The sequence below is a fragment of the Capsicum annuum genome, chromosome 6 (assembly GCF_002878395.1).
Source record: "Capsicum annuum cultivar UCD-10X-F1 chromosome 6, UCD10Xv1.1, whole genome shotgun sequence".
Classification (NCBI taxonomy): Eukaryota; Viridiplantae; Streptophyta; class Magnoliopsida; order Solanales; family Solanaceae; genus Capsicum; species Capsicum annuum.
This window is the reverse complement of record NC_061116.1, coordinates 62867333-62885141: the sequence shown is the minus strand read 5'-3', so window position 1 is coordinate 62885141 and position 17809 is coordinate 62867333.

Here is a 17809-nt window from a genome sequence, read left to right as displayed (position 1 = left end):
GGATAATTATGACCACGTAGTTAGTCTATTCGGGAAGAGAAATACTATCGCAAAAAGATAATTACGATGGGGTAGTTAGTCTATTTGATACAAAAAATATCGTCGCTAAAAGAAATTATGACAAGGTAGTTAGTCTATTTAGGACGAGATTGCTCGTCTCAAAAGAATAATTAAGACTAGGTAGTTAGTCGATTGGGGCAAGCTATATCGTCGCTAAAAGGTAATTACGACCAATTTTTTTTCGTTGCAAAAGGTTTTAAGGACCGGTTTATTGGACTCGTTGCTAATGACCTTTAGAGGTAGAGCCTGTTAGGACGGAACGCGATCGGATTTTTCTGGTCCTAAAAGATCAATTGGGACAAAAATTGGACTTTCTGGGACCATATTTCCATTCCTTATAGGTTGTTTTTCTTGTAGTGTATTTTAACAAAGAGAAACTAGTCCTAAAATTTTGAAAAGAGAGACAGCCTAATGGGACCACAAAAAAAAAATGTCAGCCCTATCACATAAGTTTAAAAACATGCACTTTAGTCTCACCCCCACTTCGGCCTCTATGTTTTAGAAACGACATTTTAGTCCATGTCCAAAGATATAAATATTAGATATTTAATTAAAAAATGAAAAAAACCTCAAGCTTCTCAACCAAGCTCAACTACCAACCATTAGTTCACGATTTTTCAGCAATTTTTCAATCATTTTTTGATGATTTATCATCAATTTTTTTGGCATCAATCGAAAAGTGACATTACCTCTATTATTTTACGCCATTTTCTCATATTTTTATCCCTACATTTTCATCTATTTTCATTCAAAAAACTTAAAAATTACTTATTTTTTGAAATCAACTTTAGACTTAGTAGCAGCATTCCAACACTTTTTAGCTTGTTTCAAAGCTCTAATCCATTGCACTATCAAGGTGGATATCAGAAAAACGATCAGGATGATTTTGATAAAAAACTGTATAGAAATCTAGCAAAAAGAAGACGACTACAATATATTAGGTCTAAGCTCATAAACCACATCTTGAATCTATTCAATGATATCATTAGATATATCATGTCTACTATAGAATATATAGTTGTTGATGGTGAAATTTTGGGTGAATGGGAGGAGACTCCTAAATATTAGATTTGAAAATTTGTGTCTAAAGAGACAATGTCCATTTTTCTTCGTCGCAATGGTTTGTATGCCGACATGATTAAAATTGTAATGGAGAGCAGAGAATAAAGTTTCAATGACATGATTGCAAGCGTAATGAAGAGGGGCTTAAGTTGTAATTCAAACAACTTGGTCATTAGTTACATGATGAATGGAAGAGGAATTTTTTTCCTGTTATTCATAAATCCTAAGATTATTTTAGATCTGCACATTTGATTAAAATAATCTTCTTAAAATTGACAAGTTCAGAATATTCAACATAGAGTAGACTATCTTTATAATTTATCATCTACTGATGTCATTATTGGTATAATAAATTATAAGTACAATATATTATAGATTATTGTGCACATTAATACTTGACAAATGTAAAGGTCTAGGTCGACCAATTAAATATATGAACAAGTTAAAATTATGACTAAAAAAAGAAATTAAATTAAATTAAATTAAAGTAGGTCAATTAAGACAATTCAAATAATGCAAAGCCATTTAACTATATCAATTATGAGTCTATATCACTTTTGAATATGATCAAGTGATATTTAAGGCTTGCAATTATCCTAAATCACTACAATAGAATTAAACAGGGGGAAATAAAATAAAATAAAATAACATAATTCAAGCGATGTAAAACAACTAAATCACAACATATAAGAGTCCACAACAATTGAACACATAATCTAATGAGTAAGGAAGAGTGTTGTTTGTAAGTGTTCTTATGACAAGTTATGTTTGAAAACAAGTAGTCCTTCTCAAAGCATATGTTTATTCTGAGTAATTGATTCTTAGTATCATTAGTCTTACTTATACTCAATTGATCATGTGCCCAATTATGTGTACTCTCATATGATGTGAATTGGTTGTTTTGCAATGCTTGAATGATGTTAACTAATTTAATTTAATTTAACTTGATTTGATTTTTTTTCATTTTTAGTCATATGGAGGCTTGTCAATATATTCATATGGTTGATGCTAGACCTCTAACGATATCTTGTATATATTACATTTCTAATCTATAATAGATGTTTAAGTCTATTCTATACTTACATATTATAGATTAGTCTATGCATCGATACATGACTGTTAAATAAATTTATGATTGACCAATTGAATATATGAACAAGTAAGATAGGACTAAAAAGGGAGAAAATAAAATAAAATCATTCAAGCATTGTAGAACAACTAAATCACATCATATAAGAGTATACAACAATTGAACACATGATCTATGAATATAAGTAAGAGCAATGGTATTAAAAATTAATGACTCAAAACAAACATATGCTTTGAGAAGAACTACTTGTTCTCAAACATTACTTGTTATAAGAACATTCACAAGCATCACATTTTCATATTATTTTATATATTTTTAAATATATCTTGCTTGTTAATATATTTAATTGATCGACAGTATACATATTTAGCAGTCACTTATTGATGCATAGAATAATCTATAGTATACTAGATAATAAATGTCATAAAAAATAACCTCAGTAGATGATATACCATTCGCATAGTATACTATCTATTGAATGTTCTGTACTCGTGAATTTTAGGAAGCCCCAACTATAAATTATTTGAAATTATATTCCTTTTAGGTCCTACATGGGGATGGTCTAATACCAAACCACAAAGATCAATTATAGATCACAGTAGCATCTAGATCACTCTTTACGTACATGATAAATCATTAGTATGATCTATACTCGTGCGCCAATGATAAAAAAGTACAGACCTCCAATCGTCACATTTCTGTCAGCCCAATTATATAGATGAATTGGACCCTTTGAACTCTTCCATATTCTTTTCTTTATTATTTTTCTTTTCATTTCAACACAAAAAATGCCTCAATCATCTCAAACGTCAAAAAAAAAAAATTATATTTATCATTGAAATAATCCTGCTATCTTGAAGACATCGTGAACCGACAAGAATTCAGAGCAAAAATTTTACAACTCTGCAGTTGAAAGTATGTGTTTTTTTAACAATAATTATGCATTATTTTTGTGCAATAAGAAATAAGATGAAGGGACAATTTAGTATATATTTATCAATTTAGAGTTTGAAATTATCCTATTTAATTTATCTAATTTTTGTCCTTTTAAGTCGTATAAGGTGAAGGAAAAAATTTATTCCTTTAATTTATTTAGTTACAATCTATTTAATTTATCACTATCTTATATTATGAAAAAATTTTCTACAATAATTATTCATTTACAAATTTATTAGATCATGTTACTAATTGATGAAAACTCTCATATAATATAATAAAATATTATTATCATATTCAAATAATTTTAACTCATTTATTTTATTTTAGTTAATTGGTTAATTAATTTTCTTTATAACCAAATAGTAGCATAATCTGTAATATATATCAAGTGACTGATCAATTATTGATAAATAGTGTAGTTGAATGATTTATTTACTTCATGTAGTAGTCTAGTTTATATATATCATGTGATCGATTATTGACAAATGATTTACGCCAGATGTCAGAATGATTAAATGAAAAAGAATGATGATATAATGACATTTACTATTAAAAAAAGGCTAAAAAACGACGGCCAGCGTCGTTTTTTTTGGCTAAAATCGACGACAAAGCGTCGTTGTCACTTGCGTTGCAAAAAGGGCCGTTGTTTTTTTAAAATGACGTCCTGCATCACTTTTTTTACGACGAACAATATTGCTTTTTTTAAAAAAAGTTTTTTAGTTATTTTTAGAAAAAGCTACATTTTGCATCGTTTTTTGTTCTTCATGTGAAGAACAATTGATGAACAAAAAATGATGAACATTGTCATTTTATTGAAGAAAAATAAATATTTTTTTTTAGAAAAACGATACTGTTCGTCGCTTTCTGAAAATAATAATATCTTTCTCCAGAAAAGCGACGTTGTTCGTCGTTTTTTGTTCTTCATAATGAAGACAAAAAGCGACGACAACATCGTATTTTAAAAAATTTTCAAAAAAGCGACGGACAGCGTCGCATTTTTGAAAATTTATTTTAAAATATTTCAGAAAAGCGATGGACAAAAGGGACCCTGTCCGTCGCTTTTCTACATTTTTTTGGATGTAGAAATCTACATTTTCTGCATTCCACATATCAAATAAAAATGCAATTCAATATATAAAACCTCACGCAACACACATATTTTTAAAATAACCATACAACGGACTATATTATCAAAATATTTAAGCAATTCAAATCAACAACACTTAAACAATCAAATCCAAAATTCAAAATCCAAAATACTTGATAATTAATCCAACAACAACCAAAAAACTTATACAATCCTAAAGTTTTTTCATTAGAATCTATAGGCGTCCTAGATTTCTTCTTAGCAGTTGACTTCGAACTCTTATCAGGACGAGGCCGATCACCGTCACCACCGGATGTCATCTGTATGCAAGTTTACATCAAAACATATAAAAATCAAGTCATTAGTTCATATCTCATGTTAATACACTTAACTATTTTCAAGTTACTAGAACACATTTCAAGTCACTACACTCAAACCATTTTCAAATAGCTAAGTGACATTTTATTTCACTATACTTAAATATTTTCAAGTAACTAATTCACATTTCAAGTAACTACACTTAACCATTTTCAAGTCACTACTACATACTTCAAGTATACTTAACCATTTTCAAATAACTAATTCACATTGCAAGTCACTACACTTAAAACATTTTCAAGTCACTACACTTAATTATTTTCAATTAACTAATTCACATTTCAAGTCAATATACTTAATCATTTTTAAGTGACAACTTTATTATTTTAAAGTTATTAGTACACATTTCAAGTGACTATACTTAACCATTTTCAAGTCACAAGTTCACAATTTTAAGTAACTACACTTAACCATTTTTATGTCACAAGTTCGTAGTTTGAAGTAACTACACTTAATCATTTTCAAGTCACTACACTTAATAATTTTCAAATAACTTATTCACATTTCAAGTCACTAGTACACATTTCAAGTCACTACACTCAAATCATTTTCAAATAGCTAATTGACATTTCAAGTCACTATACTTAACCATTTTCAAGTAACTACACTTGACCATTTTCAAGTCACTAGTACACATTTTAAGTCACTACACTTAACCATTTTCAATTAACTAGTAGACATTTAAAGTCACTACACTTAATTATTTTCAAATAACTAATTCACATTGCAACTCACTACACTTGACTATTTTCAAATAATTAATTCACATTTCAAGTCACTATACTTAACCATTTTCAAGTAACTACACATTTCAAATAACTATTCCTAACCATTTTCAAGTAACTACTTCACATTTCAAATAACTATACTTAATCATTTTCAAGTCACTATACTTAATCATTCATTTCAAGTCACTATATTTTAACCACTTTTAAGTAACTAATTCACATTTAACGTAACTACACTTAACTATTTTCAAGTTACAAGTACACATTTCAAGTCACTATACTTAACTATTTTCAATTAGTAACTACGCTTAACTATTTTTCAAGTCACTAGTACACATTTCAAGTCACTATACTTAATCATTTTAAAGTCACTAGTATATATTTCAAGACACTACATTTAATTATTTTCAAGTCACAAGTTCATAATTTCAAGTAACTTAGTTCACATTTCAAGTGACTGCACTTAACTATTTTCTAGTCACAAGTACACATTTCAAGTCACTACACTTGACCATTTTAAAGTCACAAGTATACATTTCAAGTAACTACACTTAATCATTTTCAAGTCACAAGTTCATAATTTTAAATGACTACACTTAACCATTTTAAAGCCACTAGTATACATTTCAAGTCACTACACTTAATCATTTTAAAGTCACAAGTATACATTTCAAGGAACTACACTTAATCATTTTCAAGTCACAAGTTCACAATTTCAAGTGACTACACTTAACCATTTTCAAGTAACTAATTCACATTTCAAGTAACTACACTTAACCATTTTCAAGTCACTACTACACACTTCAAGTCACTACACTTAACCCTTTTAAATAACTAATTCACATTGCAAGTCACTACACTTAGAATATTTTTAAGTCATTAGTACACATTTCAAATCACTACACTTAACTATTTTCAATTAACTAATTCACATTTCAAGTCACTATACTTAATCATTTTCAAGCAACTATACTTTATTATTTTCAAGTTATTAGTACGCATTTCAAGTGACTATACTTAACCATTTTCAAGTCACAAGTTAACAATTTCAAGTAACTACACTTAACCGTTTTTAAGTCACAAGTTTTCAATTTCAAGAAACTACACTTAATCATTTTTAAGTTACTACACTTGATAATTTTCAATAACTTATTCACATTTCAAGTCGCTACACTCAAATCATTTTCAAATAGCTAATTGACATTTCAAGTCACTATACTTAATCATTTTCAAAATACTACACTTAATCATTTTCAACTCTCTAATTAACATTTCAAGTGGCTAAATCAAACCATGTTCAAGTCATGAATTCACATTTCAAGTGCCAACACTAAACCAATTTCAAGTCACGAATTCACATTTTCAAGTGATTACACTTTACTAATTTCAAAACACAAGTTCACCTTTCAAGTAACTACACTAAACTATTTTCAAGTTGCTAATCCAATTCTCAAATGACTGCACTTGATCATTTCGAAGTCACTAGTACACATTTCAAAACACTACACTTGACCATTTTCAACTCTCTGATTCACATTTAAAGTGACTAAACTTAATCATTTTTAAGTCATGAATTCACATTTCAAGCGTCAACACTAAACCAATTTCAAGTCATGAATTCACATTTTCAAGTGATTACACTTTACTAATTTCAAAACACAAGTTCACTTTACAAGTAACTACACTAAACCATTTTCAAGTCGCTAATCCCCTTCTCAAGTGACTACGCTTGATCATTTTAAAGTCACTAGTACACATTTCAAAACACCACACTTAACCATTTTCAACTCTCTAATTCACATTTTAAGTTACTAAACTTAACCATTTTCAAGTCATGAATTCACATTTCAAGTAAAACACTAAACCAATTTCAAGTCATGAATTCACATTTTCAAGTGATTACACTTTACTAATTTCAAAACACAAGTTCACCTTTGAAGTCACTACACTAAATTATTTTCAAGTCACTAATCCACTTCTCAAGTGACTACACTTGATCATTTTGAAGTCACTAGTACACATTTCAAAACACTATATTTAACCATTTTCAACTCTCTAATTCACATTTCAAGTGACTAAACTTAACCATTTTCAAGTCATTAATTCACATTTCAAGTGATAACGCAAAATCAATTTTTGTCACCATAATGAAACAACTCCATCACAGCGTTAGTGGTATTAGCTAGATAACTGTAGCTTACACTAGATCATGAAGAAGAACAAAAATCATGACAAAGAAATACCAAAATACTAAGGAAGGAGATAATAACTTATAGCAGTAAGCAGTAGACAAAGAGAGCAATGAGGACATGATTCAATAGTTCATAATGTCCTTTATGTAAAACCAATTTTTTTTCCTACAGAGTATAACATTTATTTAGTTCAGCTCCTAGGAAAAGAATTTGTATTCTCTAGAGGTCAAAATGAGCATACATTGTATACTTGTTGTTGTTCAGTGTTAAGAGTTCACTTCAGAGTTTTATACAAATAAACTGCTACTTCATGAACTTAATACCAAGGGTAGTATGAGAAAAAGTAAAAATTATCTTGATTTACTAAAATGAAACATATAAAATGGAAGGAGTATAACGAATCATCAGTACCAAAAAAACCCGGAGGTTGGTTGGAGATTTCACCGGCTGTTATGGTTGTCGACAGTTGTTTGGTGGTGATGAAGGGCATCGCCAGCTGTTATGGTTGTCGACAGTTGTTTGGTGGTGATGAAGGGCATCGCCGGCTGTTTGGTGGTTGTTAGTGGCTATTTCACGCGGCTATGGTGCGGACAGCTTGGCCAGCTTGTCGCCGGTGATGGCGACAAGAAGGGTGGTTGTCGACGGCTGTTTCACGCGGTGGTGGTGCGGACAGCTTGTCGCCGACGATGGCGACGATGATGAAGGCGACCGTAGAGAGCAGAGAGAAGAGATGCGACTGATGTTTTTTAGAGTTAGATTAGGGTTTTGGTATTTAGGTGTTTTTTATATGAAAAATAATATTTAATCTCAGGCTTCAATCTCATGAGATCGACGACTGTGATTAAAATTGTAAAGGGAATTGAAAATTGATTTAAAAAATGAATTAAATTGAATTCAAAAATAGGTTAAAATTGACATCAATTAGATATAAGGTTAGCTAGAATTTAAATAAAATTGAGAAGATAATTGAATTAACTTAAGCTGATATTTAAATATAATAATAAATTCATAGTAATATTAAATTAAAAATATTATAAAAATTATTATTCTTAAAAATAAATCACGTATGTCACATAGAAAATATTATATAAAACTACCGATAATAAATTTGAAATAAATAATAATAATAATAATAATAATAATAATAATAATAATAATAATAATCAGTCAGTCAATCAAGGTGCATCTTTTGATTTTGAGAAAATGAATACAACAACTAAGCTGATTTAATTTCATAAATTGGGGTGTGTATAGGGTACAGTGTACGCAGACATTACCTCTAAGGTAAATAGGTTGTTTTCAATAGACCCTCGATTCAAGAAAAATAGTCTGAAGCTATCCAATTTTAATTTTCTTTTAGTGAAAATTGATTTAATATTGACTGTTGACCAAATATGATGAACGGTTGAGATTAGAATTGAGGAGATGAGTCAAATTGGGATTAGAAATTGGGTTAAAAAAAGATTGAATTGGGGATTTCGATGGAGTCAAATTAAATTCAATTGACACAAATAGAGTATAAAATGGCTAGAATTTAAACAAATTAGGAAAATTGAATTGAATTAGGTTGATATTTAATAAATATAGTAACTATATAAAATTAATATTAAAAAATACATAAAATTATTATTTTTGAATTAATTATATATAAATTATGTAAATAAAATTAATGATGTCAATCACATAATAATGTCAATGCATTTCGTATACTACAAACAATTTTTGATTAATTAATTTTTGAATACGGTATTATATATATATATATATATATATATATATATATATATCGCAATACAATGTATTAATTTGATGAATTATTGGTTAATTAGCTTCATTATTATAACTTCAATAGCGTATTATTACCTCAATCATATGATGTTAACTATTATTCAAAATATTTGGATATATAAATTCAGTTAGCTTGCTTTGACTACTATGTATATAACTACACAAGAGATACATACATACATATATTTTTATACACACATACATACATATATATATATATATATATATATATATATATATATTTAATTACTATCAACTTCAAAATATGTACTATATACATCACATACACGAGTATATTACCTCGTAATACAACGTATTTTATATGTACTCTGATGAATTATCTTTTAATTTAGCTTATATTATTCTATTATAATTTCAACAGTATATTATTACCTTAATCAATCGATCGTATGATATCAATGTATTCAATATATAATTGAATACATTTAATTTTTTAAATATAAAAATTATTTATTTAATAATAAATTTAAAATATCACATAGCGACGGACAGTGTCGTTTTCATAAAGTTAATTTTTATTTATTTTTAACAAAAAAATTGTCCTTCGCTTTTTATAAAAAAATATAAAAAAATAAAAATAATTAAAAATTGCGATGGATAGCGTCGATTTTATATAATTAATATTTTAAAAATAAAAAATTATAGAGACGTTGTCCGTCGATTTTAATAAAAATAAATAAAAATAAAAATTAAATTTAAAAACCGACGGACAACGGTGCTTTTTATCATAAAGTTAATTTTTATTTATTTTAATAAAAGCGACACTGTCCGTTGCTTTTTATAAGAATATACAACAACAACAACAAACCCAGTGTATTCCCACCTAGTGGGGTCTGGAGGGTGGGTAAGATGTACGCAGTCCATACCTCTACTTCTAAAGAAGTAGAAAGGCTGTTTCCGATAGACCCCCGGCTCAAGGCACGAGATACCACACAAACACATAGTAAAGCACAGAAGCAGATTACATAACATAAATACGGCACCCATAAGTAATATAAAATAGAGGAAAGCACACAGATTCGTAATAAAACATGGAACACGAAACACGGAATCATAACAGGAATAAAACCCCCACCAAGTAATTCCCTACACTAGTGACCCAAACTGGCCCTAGTCCTCTGCCCTAATTCGCGTCCTCCAGACCTTTCTATCTAGGGTCATGTCCTCGGTGAGCTGTAACTGCTCCAGGTCCCGCCTAATCACCTCACCCCAGTACTTCTTCGGCTTACCCCTACCCCGCCTAAAACCATCCAACGCTAGCCTCTCACACCTATGGACCGGGGCATCCATGCCCCTCCTCTTCACGTGTCCGAACCATCTCAATCGGGCTTCCCGCATCTTGCACTCCACTGAAGTCACACCAACCTTCTCCCGGATAGTCTCATTCCGAACTCTATCCCCTCTAGTCAGCCCACACATCCAGCGCAACATCCGCATTTCTGCCACCTTCATTTTTTGGATGTGGGAGTTCTTAACTGGCCAACACTCCGCTCCATACAACAAGGCCGGACGGACTACCACCCTGTAGAATTTGCCTTTAAGCTTGGGCGGCACCTTCTTATCACATAGCACCCCCGACGCGAGCTTCCACTTCATCCATCCCGCCCCAATACGGTGCGAGACATCCTCGTCAATCTCACCGTTACTCTGGATCACGGACCCAAGATACTTGAAATTATCCCTCTTACATACCTCCTGTGCTTCCAGCCTTTCTACATTTTATAAAAATATAGAAAAAATAAATATCATTAAAAATTGCGACGGATAGCGTTACTTTTCTAAAATTAATATTTTAAAAATAAAAAAATATAGCGACGTTGTCCATCAATTTTAATAAAAATTAAATTTAAAAATCGACGGACAATGTCGCTTTTTAAAAATTTATTATTATTATTTTAAATAAATAAAGACGCTAGCTGTCGCATTTATTAAAAAAATTTATAAATTATTTGTTAATTAGTTGGCACAATAATCCACGAAAAAAAGTGACGGATATTAAGACGTTGGACGTTGATTTAAATAAAAATAAATAAAAATTAAAATTAAATTAAGAAAGCAACGGATAGTATCACTTTTCTTGTCGCTTTTTAAAAGAGACACTGTATTCTTTTAAACAAATAATATTATTTTAAAAATATAACAATTTATATTATCTTCAATACGTTAAACCAAACACTACATAAAAAAATAATTTTAACATTACTAATCCTAACACTAATAATCTTAATATTACTAATACACTCTATTCAGTATTATCTTATACACTCTAATAAATGATCCCACAGAGTATGGACCATAGAAGATGAGAGTTCACCATTGAAAATAATGAAGTGTGGCTGTTTTAACTATGATATCATAATTTTTTTTTTTTAAAAAATATAACACAATCAAAAGATTAACTAATTAAAGAAGTGAGAATGACACACGCCATGTTAAAGAGACCACTCATGCTAAACCTTTAAAAACATCGAGGTGCAACTCTACACAAATGACAACATATGCTAATCTCATTGTGATCATAGTCAAGAAGGATAAACAATATTCTAAAATATCGGAAAAAGAACATCTCGCCTTCACTTTTTCCAATATTTTACTCGTCTATGTATCCTGTTCATTCAGCTAAATTGTTGTCGCATATTGTAAATATCTTTTTAAAATGGGGGTACTTCATTAAAGACCATGAATTTACCTTCATCCACTTGTTGATAAGATTGACAAATGGATGAATTAAATATAGATTGAGTTTAAATGAATTGGATTGTAATTCACTCATATGAATAAATATGAATTTGATTAAATATGAATCAGGTAAAAATAATTTCAATACTCACTTTTAACTCCTAAAATTAAAAAATTTAAAACTTCTATATACATATCAAATTGATTTTATAATCTCCTACCCCACCCTCCTCCCCGTACCCTATTTAAAATAAATAAATAAATAAAAAAAAATTTCTACCCCCACCATGCCCTCCCCTAAAAAAATAATTTTTCAAGAAAATATATTTTTTTTAGAAAAGAAAATTAAAAAATAAAAGAAATGCAGCCCCATACCTCCCTTCTCCCCCAAACCATAATCCCAACCCCGCCAAAAAAAAAAAGCATTTTTTCAAAAGAAAAAAATTTAAAAGAATTTACATCCCCACCCTACCCCCTACCCCATAACCCTCCAGCCCTCCTCCCCTCCCAATAAAAAATATTTTTTCAAAAAGAAAAAATTAAAAAAAAATTTAAAAGTTGCACCCCTCCCCCTCCCCCCATCTCCAGAAAAAAAAAATACTATATTTTTTCAAAAAAATGATTTTTTTTTTTTGAATTGAAAAAAACTAAAAGATTTTAAAAATTGCACCCCCACCCCTCAAACCCCTCCTCCCAATTTTTTTTTTCAAAAAATAAAAAAAATTCAAAAAGAAAAAAATTAAAAACTTTTTAATAAAATTGCACCCCGTACCCCAACCACTACCATCATACCCCCGAGTCCGCCATATCCCTCCAATTTTTTTATTTTATTTTTCAAAAAATGAGATTTTTTCATAAAGAAAAAAATAAAAAAATTTAAAAATTTTTGCACCCCTACCCCTCCCTCCCGCCCCTCCATTTTCTTTTAAATCAAATGATTTTTTTTAAAAAATAAAAAATACGCAAAAAAATTAAAAATCTGCCCCCCTCCACCGGCACTCCCTAATTTATTATTTTTTTTTTAAATATTGTTGTCCAAAAATAAAAAATAAAAAATATTTTTGCTCTCCCCCAACCCTAACTCTAGCCCCTATGCTTTTTTTTTTTTTTTTTAAAAAAAGAAGATTAAAATTTTTAATCATATATGGGTGATCTCTATATTTAAATGAATATCCATATTTTATCATTTTATTCATATTTGTATGAACTTTTTAAAAAGTCCATATTTATCATTTGAATATATGAATGATCCATCCTCATAATATAAGTTAAATAAACTCTTTTTACTAATATTGGGTGAAATTGCCACCCCTACTTGGTGATTTGCCAGTGATCTAATTCAGTTCTGGGACTTCTGATACGTCGTTAGCTTGTTTCCCATTATTAATTTAACTTCTTAACTTCTTTCAACTAATTAGTCACATTTTCATTTAGTTATTAATCATCGGATATTGAGGAAAGATTGAGAGATCGAAGTATAATATACTTTGAACTGCTGGAGAGGGAGTAAAGGGCATAATGAATTTGGTTTCTTTAAGATTTTCAATGTTAATTCGTCGTAAAAGCGGTTTAGAATTACTTATCAGAAATTTTTATTTCTGATCGGGATCCGTTTCGATAAATTAAATTTCATTGGGAATTATATATCTATCTTTTAAGCCTACATACGTTATATCTATGGAAAACCTGTTTATAGCTGTCGAAGAATTATGTATTTATCTAAATTTTCTTACATTTCTGGTATATCTAAACAACAGCTCGTTGGAAATTCTTCCCATATTTTGGCACAAGAAATTTTATACGAAGAGCAATCGAAAATTAAACTACTTTTAAATTAAATAAATGTGTATATTACATTTTATTCTACAAGGTAAATCTCGATTATTTTCTAAATTAGTTATATTACTTATGCAGAATGATTATATCAATAAATAAAAGTTAGTGTAGTTAGGTTGACTTTTCACTTTAATTTCTTCTTTGAACTAGAATTGGTCTAATAGCCCCCATCGATCTACCATTTAACAAGGTTGCATCAGTGTAATATGCGTACAATTATTAGTAGGCAACATATAAACGCTGAATAATGATGAGAGTCGGTGGTGGTGCAGGAAACGTATTGCTCACGGACACTATAGCTGCTCCTCTTCAATCATGTTGGGACACAATTACATATATATGGAACTCTTCTATTATTTCCTGCCGCTTCTGTTCATCGTTCCTTTTTTTCCCTTCTACTAATATTATTGTCCTTTTTTTTTTTCAAAAAGTTACCAACTGATTAGGATCCGATTAAATTTCAATTCGCTCATTATATTGTAGGACTTATATATTTGGAATGACTTGCCCTTCCAAAATGATTTCTCCCATTTTTAAGGTTTGAACTCAGAACCTCTGATTAAGGGGAAGGGATCCCAACTATCCACCACAACTTATATTGTTGATATTATGTTCAACCAATATAGACATGACTGGAAGTAGCATGAGTTATTAGGGCTTTCATGTCAAAAAGACATCTTTTTCAAAACTATTTTGCCATTTATATAGAGGTTTTTAAAAATTTGTCATATACTCACTTTAATCCACATCATCAATAACTTTTTCAACTCAACAAATTTATCCACAAGTTTTGTAATAATACACTTTAATCCAATATTTTCAACTAAACAAATTCACCCACAAGTTTCTAATAATATACTTCAACCCACTCTATCATTCTACGATTATATAATACAAAAATATATAGGTTTCCAAAAATAATTTAAAATAAAATTTCAAAAGCTTAAAATAGAAGATTCTTTCCTTCCAAAAAGCTCTGATTCAGGCCACTTTTCTGACATTATTTTTTGGCGATTAGCTCTAAATCAGTCCATAAACATCATAAGTTTGTCCATTGCATCCATTGTTACCCCATTTGTTTGCTATCTTCTCAAACACACTTTCCACCATTGTTAAAAAACGTTAAATCACTCACATTACTCAAAACCACTTTAGAAAGTACATTATAGTAGCTCAAGCGATTCCAAGTTCATTTCTCTATTCCATAAATCCAACGATCGTTGATTAGAAGTAGTATTTGCAATTTCAAGGTTTTTGTACGGATATCTGCCCTGTCATCGATCACTCAACGTCATTTATTGACCGTGAATATATCCCGACATATACCATAAGCATAATTGACCGTCGATCAAAGCATAATTCTAGGATGTCTATTGCATAATTTGTTCTGGTTTCTGGTGATTTCATGGGAGAATGAGTGGATACTCCTAATGTTGAAAATGGAGATCTTTTATCAAGGTGACACTGCCCATTGTTTTTCACCGCAATGGTTCATACAACAAATTGGTTGCAAGCGTAATGCAGAGCGGGGATCTAAATTGCACGTCGAGCGATCTGGTGATTAGTTATCTAATGCATTCGAAGGAAAAGATGAATCATACGATCATAAATAATGATGTACGCATGTTGATGTACATGATGGATGTTGATCCAAATGGCTTTAGGGCTATTTTATGGATAAATGTAGTTGAGAGGTCCTTTGAAAGACCGCTGAATTCATCACCACTCCCACCTCGATGCTCGGCTTTCGACGACGATTTGAATGATTACAAGAACGATTGCGATCAACCAACTAATATGGAAGATTCTATGCATACAGAAGATGTTTCATCAAACTCGCAAAATGCAGAAGAAGACTGTGGAATGGAACTAATTTCTATTGTGATAAAACATTCGCCAGCAAGAAAGGGCTCAAAATGCTACTAGATGGAGTAGTGGTGAGGCAGTCTTTTGATTATTGTATGGAGAAGAGCTGCACCAAATTCTTGAAGGCGAAATGCATATCTCGTGGTTGTGGCTAGTTGTTGCGGGAAATGAAGTACGAAATCTCAAACAGATTTTGCATATACAAGTATGTCGGGTTACACACATGCGATGTTGAATACGCCACCACAAGTATAAGAGAATATCATCCGAATTGGTTGCTTCACTATGCGTCAATTATTTTCGGGATGGTAAGAGTCCAAGCATAAGAGAAATTCAAAGAATTGTGTTTAGGGAGATGGATTGCAACGCAAGCTATTAGATGTGTTGGAAAGGAAGTATAATTGCAAAGAACATCATTCGTGGGATATCGGAGCATGGATATGCTTGATTACTGGCTTTTTCCCATATGGTGGAGTTATTGAATCCCGGGTCTTCTTACTCTATCATGGTAAACCGGATGGATGGATCATTCGTTTACTACCTTTTAGCATTCGGAGCTTGCATACGGGGATATGCCCACATAAAAAAGGTAATTATCATCGATGGCACACATTTGTATGATAAGTACAGGGGTGTGTTGCTGAGTGTCGTTGCACGGGACACCAAGAATTATATCTTTTCAATTGCCTTTTGTGTCGTGAATAAAGAGAACGATGCTTCTTGAATCTTCTTCTTCGAGAAGTTGAAGTCTATAGTAGAAGATGAACCAGATCTACGTGTCATCTTCGATAGGAACATTAGCATTGCCAATGCCTTCTCCCGTGTATACAGTTGTGCACATCATGGACTTTGCATGAGGCACCTCGCTAAATTTTTTTGTGTAAATCAACACTGTGGAGAACATCTTTATCTATTCCACTCTACGATAAAAGCTTATTTTGTTGATGAGTTTAGCGAGTATTTTGCCGAATTGAAGAATAATTGCCCCGAGGCAGCACATGTACTTAAAAATATGCTTGGTTTTGAGAAATGGAGCAGAGCACACTTCCCGGAAAATAGGTATGATGTGATGACCACAAACATCATCGAGTTGCTCAACTCGGTTGTAACACCCCATACTTTGCATGTACTTATTCTATTTATATGTAACTTGCTATAGACTTATGGTATAGGTAACAGATGAGATTTGTTATGCGAGTATTAATAGTGTAGATGGAATTCTAGACGTTGCTTGTACATTTTAAGGTGATGCGGCCAATTTAACATTGATACAACTATTTAAACTTGGGATCGTAAGCTAGTATTTGAATCTAAATTTTAAAGTGACCAAGTATATACAAGTTTTAAGTTAGATTAAAGGGATTAAGAACTAAAAATAGAGTATTTTGTTGAGGTGCTTGCTTGACTTAATTAAGTTAGTAGGTGGATCACCCACTTGAGCTATTTGGACTAAGTTAATGGGCTCAAGGCTATGGATCAGATTTAGGCCTATTTTAATGTACTTATTTGGGCCCAAATTAAGGAAAAATAAAGAAGATGGAGAAAATGCCCAATACTCAAATCTGCCAAGGCCCAATTTAATTGAACCCAACTAAGAATTAAGTAAGTAGGTGCATCACCTACTTTGAAATTTTGAGCAGCTTGAACCCTTAAGTAGGTGCATCACCTACTTGGACCAATTTGGCTAATTTTAAGGTCCAAAATGCAACTAAGGAGGTGGCCAAAATAGGGCCTTTATAAGGCCAGGTTGCTGGTTATTTTCCTTCATTTCTAAGTCACAAAAAAGCTTATACTTCACAAATTCTCACCACTCTCTCTAAAACAACAAGGAGCAGCCCTATTTTTCTTTCTAGGTTTCTTAAAGAAACTCCAACCTTTGCAAGTCAAGGTAAGTGAAAACACTTAAGGTTTAGCATAATTCTTGTCACACCCCCGTTTTTCACCGCATCCGACCCCGCTAGGGAGTTGGTTTTAGAGAAAATGAGTTTTTCCAATTAAAGTGACGTTTTGAATAGGGATTATTTTATTTACAGAGTCGCCACTTGGAATTGAGTTTGGGTGTTCCAAGTCACCTTATTGAATC